This window comes from Agelaius phoeniceus, chromosome 1, assembly GCF_051311805.1.
Source record: "Agelaius phoeniceus isolate bAgePho1 chromosome 1, bAgePho1.hap1, whole genome shotgun sequence".
In the NCBI taxonomy this organism is placed as follows: domain Eukaryota; kingdom Metazoa; phylum Chordata; class Aves; order Passeriformes; family Icteridae; genus Agelaius; species Agelaius phoeniceus.
The window spans coordinates 89,110,689-89,125,553 of NC_135265.1; the positions used below are offsets into that span (position 1 = coordinate 89,110,689).

The following is a 14,865-nucleotide window of genomic DNA, read 5'->3' on the forward strand; positions in this document are numbered from 1 at the left end:
TTACTGATGCTCTCTCCAACGACACCGAGCGACGTTGATGTGCCGCTGATAGATAAGCGGCGTTCAGCTGTCAAAACGCCGGCTGCCTTTCAGCACGTCCAACTTTGGCTCCCCAGCCCTGAGCTCCCTTTCCCCGCCGGGTGCCGTGGGACGCCGGGCCGCAGAAGCGGGGCACCGCGGCCCGGAGGGCGAGCCCGGGTCCCGCACGGACACGGCGGGCGGGGACCGCGGTTCCCCCGGCGCTGCACGGGTACTGCTCCCCGCGCAGCCGCTCGGCTCGGCTCGGCACGGCCGCGGAGAGGGAGAGCCCCCGCCCCGCCGCCGTCCCGCCCGGCCCGGCCCTCAGCGCCCCGGCCCTCAGCGCTGGCGGCGGGGGGCGCCCGCGGGCGGCGGCGGCGGGAGCGCGGGCGCGGGGGTGGCCGAGGAGCGGCGGCGGCGTGAGCGCGGCTGCAGAGCCACAGCGAGCCGCGGGAGCGCCGCGCCCGCCGCAGCCGCCGGAGCCGGGCGAGGAGAGAGCGCGGCCGCCCGGAGCCGCCGGGAGCCTCGCGGGGAGGCAGCGAGGGGCCCTCGCCGAAAGCGCGAACAGAACACCCCCCACACCCCCGCCCCGCCGCCTCCGCCCGCCCCCAGCGAAGAGAAACAAAACACAACCCCGGCACCGCCGCGCTCTCCCTCCTTCTCCTCTCGGCTTTTGGTGGTTGTTTTTTGGGGGTTTTTTAAATTTATTTTTTCTTTTAATTTTTTTTTTCTTGGGGATTCTCCTCTCTCCTGCCAGACTGACTTACACGTTCTTGATAATTTCTCTACCCCTCATTTTTTATACTCTTCTCCCTGCTTCCAAACCCTGTGTCTGTGTGTTTCAATACTATCACAACCTCTGCTAAAAATAGATCTTTTTATACCCTTCCTCCTCTCTGACCCCATCCAACACCCCTTGTTAAGGTGAGTTGTGTCTTTTCATCACTTTTTTCCTTGTGTGTTGGTTTTGTTTTTTCTTTCTGGTTTCGGTTGTTTTTTTTTTTTTTGCTTTTGTTTTTTTTTTTTTTTGTATTTTGGTTTCTTTTTTTTCTTTTTTTTGTTGTTTGTTTTGTTTTTTTCCCCATTTAGGGCAGATTTTAGGGAGGAGGGGATGTGGAGGAGAGAATTTCACGGGGAGTCAGGCAAAGCCTTATTTTGCCTTCTGCAGCCTCAGCATCATTCCGGACTGCTCCCTTTTATCCCAAGGATGTAGCTAGCTGATGAAAGTGGGGAACTACTCTTCCTTAGCGCTGCATGCTTGGGAGCCACAGCAACAGCAGGAAAAAAAAAAAACAAGCTTCTCCTTTTCCCTTCGTCCTACCCTCCACTCCCTTCCTCATTCCCTCCTTCTTGCTGTGTCGTTTATTTGTTTGTTTGGTTTTTTTTTTAATATTTTGGTGGGATGTTTGGTTGGGATTTGGTGGTGGGTGGGTTTTTTTGGTTTGTTGGGGTTTTGTTTTTTTTTTTTGGTTGTTGTTTTTTTTTTTTTTCTTTCTGTGTGTATGCTTGGTTTCTGTTTTGAAGCAATACACAGGGGACTTGGAATGAATTGCATGTAGTGCCAAGGGAGCTCTGTGTGTGTGCACGTGTGTCTTGAGAGTGAGTGAGCGTGTGGGTGAGTGTGCAAAGTGCATTTGTATTTCGTGTTCCTGGGGTGATGAGTATTAAAGCTACCAAACAGCCCCTGTACATAGAGCAAGGCTGCTGAGGGGGAAGCTGGTCAGGGATGCAGGAAAGCTACAGAGCTCTCCACCGAGTTCAGTCCCTTGTGCTCCAGAACATCTTTCCATAGATCATTACTGGCACCTTCAAGGTGATGGCTCCCATTCCTCTCCTGGCTTCTCAGTAGAGGAGTGCAGAAAAGGAAAACTTTACAGCTAATGAGAAGGGATAGCATTTCTGTTCCTCCAGCAGCCCGAGACAGTGTTATTCCAGGGATGAGTGGGGAAAATAAGAGTTGTGATCCAGAGCAAATGGATCGTTTGCTGTTACATATTAGTGTTCAGTGAGAAAAAGAGACGTGAAACATTATCAGTTTGGTCAGCCAGCAGAAGCATTGGAGTCCGGCTTACTTCCCAATTCCAAAGTTGTTTTAGACTGTTTTTCATTCTTCAGCAAACTGTGCCTATTGATGGCAGAAATGTGCTTTTACGGTAAAACAGTCTATTATAAATCTGCTGGAGAACGATTTATTATTCAGAGGCAATCAAGTAATTTATATGTTTCATGGATTTCCCCCAAGTCTTTTAGTGTGCCTTCAATTATGTATTTTACCTATGTGCGTGAAGCGGGGTGATATAGATTTTAGTTGCATTTTAACAAGGTGTTACGGCATAACTTGCAGGGTGCCATTTGCAAAGTGTCACTTAATATGAAGCAAAATAACAGCCTCTAGCTCTTTTTCATGGATTTTTTCACATCTCTCTTGTTTGTTTCAAAACAAGTGGTGATTTTGCTTAAGAACTTGTAAGGAAAACTGGCTTCACAATGGTACACAGTTTCAGATATTAGCTCAAAAGTATTAACACTTGTCTGGCTGTGAGACCTGAATTAACTTATAAAATACAAATACAAAGTACATGAAAGAGCACTTGGTATACACGGTTTTCTAACAGGTTGAATCATTTTTGTATCTAAAAGTATACAAATGAACTAAAATGGTTGTTGTAATCTCTGTTTGGAGGCCTTTATGGATACAGGAACATTAATGTTTCCTGTCTAGTTAATGCAATTCCAAAATATCCTGTCTTTCCACATGCTGCATAGATAACACTCAGTAAAAATGAGCAGTCATGGAAATAGTCTTGTGCTATCAAGGGACATTTCATCATTTCTTGTTAGCCTAAATTAAAATATTTTACACAAGTTTGCCTTGGAATTTTTTTTTCTGCTGTGGCTGGCTGATTGTGAAAGTGGGAAGCATGCTTTGAGTGAGATGTGACATTCCTAATGCTTGATAGCTGTGAGGGGAGAGACACCTGATGTGCTGTGTACATCATTCTTGAAGGGATGCAGGGTAAGAAAATGGGATGGAAAACGAGCACAGTGCACTGGCAGTTTAGGTAAATAAATATGGGTGATGCATGTTAGCTTGTCATCTGCAGTTCTGCTGAACCCTGACTGCTGGCTAAACATATTTTCTTGGTAAGCACTGCAATGTGATACAATTTTTCTGGTTTGATAGGGTTTGCTGTTAGAATCCCATGTAGCACAGAACAGTTCTTGTTCTGTAGATAAAAATCGTGCCACCTCGTTTTAATCCACAGAAGGCTGAAATATCCACTACTCCTACTGAAGTCACCAGGAGTTACCTGTGATCAGCACTCTTCATGGTTTTTTATCTCACCATGTCAGGATTTAGAATATTTCCAAAGGATGCTGTTGACAGCAGATCTCATTTTGTTTAGATTTTATTTTGGGTGCATATTGTATGTTTACAGGTAGATATTGTCTTTTACCACAGCAGCACTAAAATCTATCAGGAAATGGAGAACTCTTAACATTGTTTTTCTCAGGAGCTTTTAAAGAGAATTCTCCCAGTGTCCTTTAACTGTTTCTGGAAAAGCAGTGCTCACTTCAAAATCTACACACTAGAACCCTTTAGTTGGTTGCTTAGCTGTTGGTGAAAAAGGAAAAAAAGATAGAATGTTTGTACACAAAAAGAGCAAGTCATGTGTTTGCGGTTTTTTTATGACAACTGAAAGACAGGAGTGCTTTCAGCTGGGTATGACAGTGTTGAAGTAAGGTTAATGTTGAGTTTGATCTGGGGGTTGTTCCCACTGGCATGAGTGACAACACACCAACACTTAGCTTATTCTGTAGTGTGCTAACCTAGATTAAACATCTCTGACTTATATTTTGAGATTTGGATATGGCATCAAACCTTGGATTTATTCATTTCTAAAGCCTTTTTATTTGTTTGTTTTGTTTTTGAAACAAGTCTTTTAAAGCTGTGAACTTCTATAAACAAAGTAATGGAGTGTTCATAACTCACTCCAACTTTGTGGACCTTATTGCTGTGAAAGTAAGGTGGGATTTCTCTCTACTGCTCACCAACTGAAATTATTTTCTTGTATTATTGCACCTTGCTATTCTGCAATGTGAGTCTAATATGCTTAGTCAAAGGAGTTTTTATTCTGTGGATGTGGTGGTTCCACAAAAGAAGAACGTGTGTATTTTGGTTTGTCCTAAATTACAGCTACCCATTAGGTTCAGTGACATTTTGCTGCAGGGCAAAGTTGCTGTTTCATTTGGGTATCCTTATCAAGGAAACCATATTGATGACAGACTTTCTTAGAGTTTTAACAAAGTAAATAAGAACTATCACAGGGCTGCCTGGTAATTTTGGGGCTGGGGTGCAGTGGTTTTATCTGTATCCACACAGAATGCAATTACAATATACATTAAAAATCAGTAGCATCTGAAAATATTAATGCATTTTTCTCTTTACTAGTTTAAAATGGTGTGTATGTGGTGTAACACACTATATGTGTATGTGTTTCCATCCAAGTGTATATTTGTAATTTTAAGGTGTTTAGATGAATGATGTTACCTTAAGAAAAGATGAGTATTTATTTGCATTTTTTCTGCTGGAAATATGGTCTTTATAATAAAATAGGTATTTTTCTTCTGTTGTACTTGCTTATGCATTGAAGAAAATTAGTATTTTCCTCCTAAGAAACGTGTTACTCTGAAGAAACAGATGCTGAACAGATCTACTAGCAGCTCCTTTCCCAGTCTTGGTGCATGTGGATGAGTGTCAGAGGTAACAAGTGCTCAGGCATGGCAGGGACAGGACGAGGGTGGCTCTCTGCAAAGCAGGAGATCTAATGATCTGGTGCTGCAGTGGCTGAGTTGTTCAGGGCTAAGAGAGCAAAGCGCTCCCTCGCCCTTGACAGTATAAACTCCTCTGTCTTATGGTTTGTGTTCATCAGTCTGCTTGGTTTTCCCTTTATTAGATAGGGACGACTTAATTACGGTCTGGTACTGCTAACACAGCTCTCTGATGACAAGTGTTTGTAGGACGTCAAGTGAAAAGTAATTCTGGAGAGGGGTCTCCAGCTGCAGTGTTTCTCTGTGGTGCGTTTTTATTTACTCCAGTTTTCCCTGGATTTGCATCCAGCTGTTCTACCTTACTTGCCAGCATAGGCTGGAGGTTGTTTTGTGTGCAGAAAGTGTTTTTAGGAAAGGGGAAAGAATGTTATTAACTTTAGACAGCGCAGTGTAACTGCTCCACCAGTTCTAATGAGACGCAAGAAGAGCTGTGGCCTTGGAGCTGAAATGCTTAGAATTTGCTTGATATAAATATGGTATTCCATGTCTCATGAGGAGAGACACCTTTTAAAACACAATTCAATGGGAATGCATTTTTCAGAATGAGTTTTACTGTAAGTCCCAGTGATCACTCATGTCCCAAAGAATCTGCTAGGAGCAGTCCAAGTAATTATGGGTTAAAGTGGGGTGAGGCAGTTCCCCTTATTCCATCCACTGCTACAGCTCCATGCTGGTAGATGGGTACCTGTTCCAGCACTGCCATTGCATCACTGACAAAACCTAAATTTTGTTTACAGGGCGGTATATATAATGCACTATTGATTCCTGCTAGCCTGCAAGGCTTTTAACAAAGAGTATGAATCCAATAATTTTGATTATGGATCTTGCAACATCTGACTTTGTCATCTATGCATTAGATATATTTAGATGCTGTGAACACTTAATCCAAGGGAGCAAAATGCTTGTCTTCTGTAAATGACAGAAAAAATACTTAATTAGTTCATTCATTTGGCCTTTTGAGGTGTGGATGGCTCAGGACTATACATTTCTTGATTACAATTTGGCTCTTGGTTTACTTAAAAATAGTTGCAGAAGGATTTTCTATTAATAATTTTTGACAAGCTCTTTTGTGTGCATTTTAAAAAGTAGTTAGTTTTATAGCAAGGTTTTAGGGCCAACCTCAGAAGTCTGATGAGAAATTAGTCCGCTTATTTAATAATAGTCAATATTAAATTTCATTAATTAAGTGACATGTTGTTGCGGTTTAACCGCAGATGGCAACTAAGCCCCACACAGCCACTTGCTCACTGCCCCACCAGCAGGATGGGACAGAGGATCCAAAGAGTAAAAGGAAAAACTCATGGGTTGAGCCAAAGACAGTTTAACGGGTAAAGCAAAAGCCACACACAGAAGAAAAACAAAATGAGGAAATTCTTTCATCACTTCCTCTGATGTGGCAGGTGTTCAGTCATTCCCAGAAAAGCGTGGCTCTAACAGTGACTTGGGAAAACACCATCATTCTGAACATCCCTCTCCTTCTTTCTTCCCCCAGCTCTATATGCTGCACATGATGCCATAGGCTAAGGAATATCTCTTGGATCAGTTCAGGTCAGCTCTCCCTGCTGTGTCCCCTCCCAGCTTCTTGTGAACCCCCAGCCTCCTCACTGGTGGGGAACGGTGAGAAGCAGGAAAGACCTTGACACTGTGCCAGCACTGATCAGCAGTAATGAAAATATCTCTGTGTTATCAACACTGTTTCCAGGAAAAATCCAAACCCCAGCCCCATACTGGCTCCTGTGAAGAAAATTAGTTCTATCCCAGTTAAAACCAGCACATGTATATAGTGGCACAGTCTGTTTCAAAGATGCTGGCACTTTACGTACAACAGTATCTTTTATAATGAGGCATCTGCAGCTCCCATAAAGATTTTTAAAAATTGAAAATTTTGTGCAAAACAAAGTGGTAGAGTTCTTTGAGCTCTAATGGAATAAAGCACCATGACTGTATGATTCTCTTACCAGTCATACCATTGCCATTCTTTCATCTGGTGAATTCATAAAACATCTATAATCCAACCTTAGCAGTTTCAGGCAATATCTTTAGGTCATTATGGTTGCCTCAGTAACCTTGAGTACACCATATTCAGAGACAATGTGGTGAAAGACAAGGAACATGAACTGGGAAGGAAATAGGATCCTGAGGTGGGCTTAGAAAACCTAGAGGATAAACAAAATGCCTGTCTTTCTGAAGGTGAAGACAAGTACCCGGCCATGATGTTCTTCCAAGCTTCTTTGGACTTCCTTGCCAGACAAAATCCGAGTGTTTATCAGCAGTGCAGAAACTTAATGGAATTTTGTACAATGATGGACTTGATTGAAAAGGATGTTAAAGATCATCATAGAATGACTTGATTGAAAAGGATGTTAAAGATCATCTGGTTCCAAGCCCTGTGATGGCCACCTTCCAGGCACCCCTCAGAGGAGATCAGGTTTCAGATTTGTATAACCTAGCTGAGGCTGTAACTGGAACAGGAAGGAAGAACTTAGCAAATGTAAATACGTGTATTTAAATAAGGATGTGAATGGTTCCTTCTCCTGTTGTGATATCAATGGAGAAGTGTGTTCTGTTTCATTTGTGTGCCTTTTGAAAAAGTTTGTACATTTTGCCTTATAGTATTGAACAGGGAACAACTTAGGCTATAAAAGTATGGAAGTTCAAAAGTTCAAAGTTAAATCTCAGCTTTCACTTAGCCATTACACAGGCATGGTCCATGTCTCAGGAGTTCTCACAGGTCTTAGAAACATCTCCCAAAGTGGCACTGCATGTGGGGTTTGTGCAATGCTGTTCCTACCTGTAAAAGGGGATAGCAGAGCTATAGCTAAATTCAGCAATTCCTATTCCTGTTAAATAATTTCTTGACTTCAGTAGGATTTCTTGCCTAAGTGAGAGACTCCAAACAGGCTGGTAGAGCACTGACAACAGGGAAGGTGTCAAGTATCTATTATTATTACTTCAGAGAATCTTATCTTGTATGAGATGGCTCATGTTTCAGGCAGTCTGCATAACTAAACCAAAATTCCTTGGCACTTTCATTTGATTTCTGCAACACGACACTGCTTGATTCCATCACAGGATGAAATAAATTGAGAGTTCTTTCTAAAATCTTAGGTCTAAATAAAGAACATGTTAAATATAGGAATCTTTTAAATATGTTAATTCTATATGATAAAAAATGTAGTGTTTTAGCTGTATGTTTCTGGTTGTCCATCTACATGCAAGAAATTATTTTGTCTGTATTTGGATTTTCACCTAATATAAAAATATTTTATGAATTCTAGAAGCAGGTGGGTACTTCATTGGTTACTCTTTACATGTCAGAGATGAGACACTGGTGAGGCACTGGAACAGACTAAGCATAGAAGTTGTGGATGTTCCACCCTTGGAGGTGTTTGAAGCCAGGTTGGATGGGTCTTTGAGCATCCCAGCCCATGGCACAGGGATTAGAACTAGATGATCTTAAAGATCCCTTCTATCCCAAACCATTCTATGTTTCTGTGTCACAGACATCAACTGATTAGTCATCTCAGCAACCCCACCCTTGGGTTTTGTAGTGCACAGACGAAATATTAAGCAGCAATAATAGTAAAAGACCAGGAGAAGGTAATTTATTTTCCTTCTCTTTTTACAGTTAGTTTTCAGTGGTAATGTGGGGTAGAGACTAGAAAAGAATTGTAAATGTGACTGTTCCTAGCCACCAGTTTAGTTTTAAAGCTGCATTTTGAGTGGGGATAGGTGCCTGTGTTAGCATTTGGGATTGGCAGAATTCTCCTGCCTGGCAATACGGAAGAATCTGGGAAGAGGAGGATTTTGATTCTTTCGAGTCTGAAGGTGAAATCTGCAGTGCCATATGGATAATATCAGATTCTTCACTCCTGTGAGATCTTTCCAGTATGTATTGCAAAGGCAAACTCACGCTTGATCATCAAGGCTGAAATCTTAAAAGCAGCTTCTAAATTTGCACTCTCATGCAGATTTTGCTTGTGCGTGACACATACAAGTGCAGCCTAGAGGTGTAAGCAATGTGAGGCAGAATCAGGGATAGTAGAATATATGGAACCAAAGAAATTTTTAAACAAAAGAGTAACAAAGTACCTGCATAAGCAAAAATTTAAAAAAAAAGTAAGTGTGGGGAGTCTTTAAGAGAGGATGGAAGAGGGAAAAGCATTGCTCTGTGATGGGATTAATAAGATTTAACAGAATGTGAGATAAAAGGCACATAACAAATATCAGAGATTGGAGGCTGGATTGGAAGAAAGCACAACTAATGTTAGAAGGTGAAATTGCAGGCTGAAAGGGAGCTGTACACTGTCAGTTTAAAGTATAGTTTCAAGATCAGCTTAAGTTAGTCTAAATTCCAACTGCTTCTGCAGAGGGAGTCCTGCACAATCCTCCTTCTTTCCTCTGAATAGTGCGCTGCAACTGGTAATATAAAAAAAAAAATAATATTTAGCCCAGTCAGGTCCTTGATCCATCTGACTAACTGCTCATATTAACACTACAGCTGCCTCAAGGCACAGTGGAGGGGAGGCGTAGGAAAAGGCAGCATAAAATTGACTTAGGCTGACGATGGATCTGTGCTCTTGGTCTGAAAGTCCTGGTGAGATTCTGAGTTATAAATTATTTAGAAGAGAGTCTGGCTAGGAAGACATGGAGTGGTAACACAATGGAAGGAAGAAGCCACCTGGGACAGTACTTAGAGTGAGCAGTTAAAATGGCTGCATGCGAAGGAAAAAAGATGTTAAAAACATCTAAGAGGCAAAATAAAGCATTTAAAAGTCACAAAAAGAGAGTGTTTATGTTGTCTTTGTGTTTAATTCATGGGCACACCTGCTGTGCAGTCTTTAATTACATGATGAAGGAAGGCATTTTCCTGCTCCTCAGAAGCAGCTACCCTGTCCCTCATGAGCAGAGGGTTGTGCAGAGCAGTGCCTGTGACCTGGGGCTTGCTTCACCTCCTTGTGTTATGAATGACAGAGTCCAGTGCTCAAAAGTCCCACTGGAAGCTTCAGGCTTCCATCTCACATCCTTCATGTGCGTCTCCGTCAGAGGTCCCCAGCATATTCCACAGTGACTTTTTATTAACCCAGCATTTATGGCTCCCAAACAAAACATTTTTCTGCCCCTTTATCTCAGAGCTGCACCTGCAGTCTGCCATGCATGTACAGAATATGTCATGCTTACTTTTAAATGGTAATGCATGATTCAAGTTTCTCTTGCAATAAGAAGAAACTATATAGAAGGATAAAAGTAAATTCAGAATAAAATGCCTTCAGAGAAAAGAAGGAAAAGATTAGAATATGGTTTGTAATGAATGAAATATAAAGCTCCCGGGTCTTACTGGTTGTTTTTTTAACGATTTGTTTTAAAATATTAAATGGGGACATTAGATTATGCAGGAATACACAGACACATGCTAAACCACATTATGGATTCCATTCTTTAGAAGAGAGGGTTGAAAAAAAGCATTTTACCCAGCCCTGTGAGAAATAAGATGCGGACAGATGATGTCATGCTGTCTAGACTGGAATAAAAGTTGTATTTTTAAAAATTTTATCTAACTTACTTAAATAAAATATTTTGAAAGTCTAAGAAATCATAAGTGCTAGACGATTATCTTAGACTTTGCTTTGATCATGTTCTATTGGTTCTGGTGCCTTTTTATAACATTTTTTAAAAACTTTATTTTCTCCCTTTAAACATACCTATAGAGAATTGTATGCTCATAAGAAGATATGACTGATTCTTCTGGGTTATGCAGTTCAGTCCCTTGCTTTTGCAGCCAAGATGTCATATAATTCCTTTCATGTACTGATCAAACTCCTTCTTACAGCTATTTAGGGAGGTTTTTACTTCCCATACTCCATTTGGAGGCTGTTCCAGTTTTCTGGTTTCTTTTCCCCTTAAATATGTTCATGGCCTGCTTTTATTACTTTGTTTTTGGACTACTTGAGCTGTTGTACTTGAGCTTCAATGTAAGATGTTTACTGACTCAGAGAGTGGAGCAGTCCTGCTCACTGCTGGACTTGAAAAGCAAAGTTCTTGCTGGACAGAGGCCAGCTGTAGTGATGACTCCTAAGTTCTTGTGAAGGATAGATGATGGTGTAGAGTTAGGTACAATAGGTTTCTGGTCATGCTGCTCATTTATGGATGAGCAGCATGACCAGAGTTATAACCTTAAACCAGATTTCACTATTGACCTTCAGAGTGTAAATGATATGTCAAGAGCCTTACCCACATTTCTCTTTTGGGAGGTTTGATCTTCCAGTGCGCAGTGCTCCACGGGGTTTTTTGCAGACTCATTTTCATTTGGCTTAGTTCTGGTTTCTCACTATAAATAGTTCAAGTAAAACAGAAAGAATCTTTGTTTGTAGTTTGAAAAAAAGTCCTGTTTCCCCTCTGGATTAAATTTCAATTGGTGAGGGTTGATTTCTTAACATTTACACAGATGCAATATTCTAAGCATTAGTCAGTCTTTCAAATAGGAGGTAGCCATTATGCTCTAAGCAAAGCTATTTTAATATTGGACTATCTAATATTCTTAATCAAGAAGGCATTGGATTTCATGCAGCTTTGGCACTCTGTTACCTATAAGTACTTCATTTGGGAGGCCAGAAATTACTAACTTTTGATTCTGAGCACATCTTCTGGTTTTAAAATTACTGGTAAAGGGAAGATGTATTTTTTATTTGTGATTCTTGAAGTGTAATGTAAATAGAGGGCAGGAAATTCAAGTGGCTGGCATTTTTATGTTTCAAGAATTTATTTCAAATAGCTTTCAGAAAGCTGTGGGTACCGTGTTGGCATACCCTCACCCTGAGCACTGTGTGCTGGGGGTTCTGGGACCTGCTGTTTAAGAAGAACGTGAAGGTTCTTGAATGTGTCCAGACGAGGGCAACAAAGCTGGAAAATCTGTCCTGTGATGAGCAGCTGAGGACTTTGGGCTTTTCTAGTTTGGAGAAGGGGAGGTTGAAAGGTGACCTTTCTACAGCTTCCTAAGGAGAGAACATGAGGAGGGAGGTACTCAGCTCTTCTCCTGGGTACCCAGTGACAAGACACGTGGGAGTGGTTTAAAACTGGACCAGTAAAGGTCCAGACTAGATATGAAGAAACATTTCTTTACTGAGAGGATGGTCAAACATTGGAACAGGCTCCTTGTAGAGGTGATTGATGCCCCAAGCCTGTCAGTGTTTAAGAGGTATTTTGGCAATAATGTTCTTGAACTTTTGGTCAGCCCTGAATTGGTCAGGCAGTTGGATTAGATGATCATTTTAGATTCCTTCCAAGTGAAATATTCTGTCCATACACAATATTTTCAGTTTTCTATTTCAGTTCTTTTTCAAAAATCAAGGAGTAAAGTCATGACAAGCTTTACATTATTTGCAACTTTAAAGTCATAGTCCCCTATGTGTGAAATATTTTAAGCAATTGTATATATTATTATGTTATACAGGTAGTTAGTGTTTACCTAAAATGGAATTATTTCATTTATCAGTTGTAAAAAAACTACTTCTTTGCATATTATTTGTCATTATTTTTCTGTTGGAAATTTAACATGGATGGATAAGATATAGTTCTATATATCAGATATTTTTAAAATACCACAATAAGTAGTATTTACTGTGTCAATGTTATAATACTACAACAAGAAGCAGTATCTGAAACAGTAAAATTCCACAGTGAATGAAGCAGCTGGAACTGTAACTCATATCAGCTGCCCAACACCAAAAACTCCTGTGAGCTTTCTCCTGGGGCCTTTGACATTTGCCTTGCCTGCAGAATGACTATGCATGTTATCTGCAAGGCATTAATCCATTAGTAATGAGCCACCTTTAATCCTGGTGTAGATGTCCTCTTCCTGGAAAAGGGTGTGTGTCACAGCATAAAGATTTCTGTATACCTGTTTGGGCAAATAACTTCCCTTGTTGGATTTGTCCCCTTTAACCTAGCAGGACTGCGGTTTGGAGTGTTTGTAGGAGTCAGCTCTGAGTCATATTTGTCCTGCAGACCTGGGCATGGAAGGGATTCAAAATCCATGTAGGTGAATAGATTTCCAGTGTGTGCGTGCACAAAGGTTGGGGCTGGGAAGGAGCCTAGAGTCCTTAGCACTAACTCTGTTCATCAGTCCAAGCTGTTTATGCTGGCTTAAAAGAATGCAGCAATGCACACAGAAGTGTTGTTTACGTTGCTGTTATTAAAGAAAAAAAAAACAGAAAAAAAAGCTCACATGATTTTTTTTTATAAAAAATTAATTATAGATCTCGAAAAAATATAATAATTATATGTCATGTCAGTGTCTAATCTGTTTTCCTGGGATGGTTTGGATGCTTTTTGATTTCAAATTTCTTTTTCCACATGCTGTTGCTATGGTAAGAATCAGGACATCAGAGAGAGGTGTCATAGCAAATAATGTAATTAAAAATAACCTGTAAGAGCTTTGTATTTCATGGGGCAGCATAGGGACCATAGTTTGGAGTTATTACTGAAGCCTTGTCAAAAGAGTTTTCAAAGTGCAGGTGGCACCTCATTATTCAGGGATTGTTTTTACATTACCAAAGCAAATCAAGAAATTCAACCCTTTTATCAATAAAATTACATTAACTACAAATAAATTCTTACCTTCTTGAGAAAATATTAGGACTTCCATAAATCAAGAAGGGAATATAAATGAAAAGAAAAAAGAAAAAAAAAACAAAAGAAAATATGATAGGGCAATAGAGATGAAGCTAAGCAAAACAAAATCAGAGATTTTCAGCTTTTCTGGGGAGTATGGGGGGAAGGAGGAGCAGAGAGGGATGATGTAAACCAAGGTTTTCTCAACTTGACTTTTAGTAATCAAGTCATGATAGAATTGGATGAGTACAAGAGCATGGAAATACCAGCTGTGGCATGCCAAGCTCCTGCATAGTAAAGATTGATCAAAGTAGTTGAGTATTGAAAAACAGGTGGCATCTTCAGATGGTTCCAGACTTTATTGCTGCAACTCCATTACCAAAAGTACTTGTGTACCACAGCCTGCTAAACAGAGAACCTGTTAAATAGAATTGAATTTACTGAACAGAAGTTATCTATGTTTTAAAATGTGGTGAAAGAAGCTTATCATGAGATGAGGCTGTACTTTTAAAATAGCAGCTGTAGTTACAGATTAATTGAATGCATGAGAAGAGGTGGAGAGGGGATTAGACACTCCAAGTTCTCTGAGTAGCAAAAGACATGGGATGACAGACTCTATTGGAAGGTCAGGAGATCAAAGGGAATCCTTATATTCAGTGTTAGAAGAGAGTGAGCTTGCCACACAACAATTCTAACTTCAATTCCAGCGACAAGACACTGGAGAAAAATCTATGAGTGGGCTTCTGGTTCCCTCCAGAGTTATGGCCTTTGGATATAGGAGACTCCAACCTAACTTGCCCATTTGATAGCCAGAAACAGGGAGACTGACCAAGAGAATTTAATCCAAATGAAATGTTTATCACCATAAAACTGAGGGTTTTTTTTAATATGAATGGTTCCATCAATCCAAATGTTGCTTTAAACTGCCACCTAAATGCTATGTAGAAGAGTAGCTCTGTAATAATAAACCATTTGAAATGGAAAGTATAAAAATATGTTTAGTTAGGGATCTAGTTAATTCTTCAGACTACAATTACTTCAGTTATTTTTTAAGCAGATACCTCCTCAGTTGCAGTCAGTGGCCTCATGCCAAGCCCAGCATCCATTTGGAATCATGCAGAGTTTGAACTTCAGTAGTGTTTTAGCAATGTGACAGGCTTGCCTTCAAATGTCCTGGCTGCAATTTGCTCACAGTAACCTCATTCAGACCCACCCATGTGTTTCAAGGGTTGGCTTTCTGCTGTTTAGCTGATGTTTTGATCCAACATACCAGATCTCACTTACGGGATGGTTTTCAGACTCACAGAGCAGCAGAGTTGTGGTGAAGGTGCCTCCTTGGCAGCAGAGGAACTGGTTTCCTCCCGAGGAATGCTGCTGCTTGTTTGGTTCTCCTGCCAGTAAGCA

The 14,865-nt window shown here is 40.8% G+C and overlaps 1 protein-coding gene across 12 annotated transcripts in view; it reads left to right on the plus strand.

The window, feature by feature from the left end:
• Window positions 1–341: 341 nt before the first annotated feature.
• Window positions 342–14,865, plus strand: part of LOC129118663 (poly(rC)-binding protein 3-like) — a 501,082-nt gene continuing 486,558 nt past the window's right edge. For 2 of the 12 annotated variants that reach the window (XM_077182897.1, XM_077182918.1), the window contains exon 1: window positions 342–942. The gene's annotated coding sequence lies outside the window, so the exon portion shown is untranslated. The remainder of the gene's footprint in view (window positions 943–14,865) is intronic. The other 10 variants (XM_077182910.1, XM_054630137.2, XM_077182963.1 and 7 more) reach the window with 7 other exon arrangements.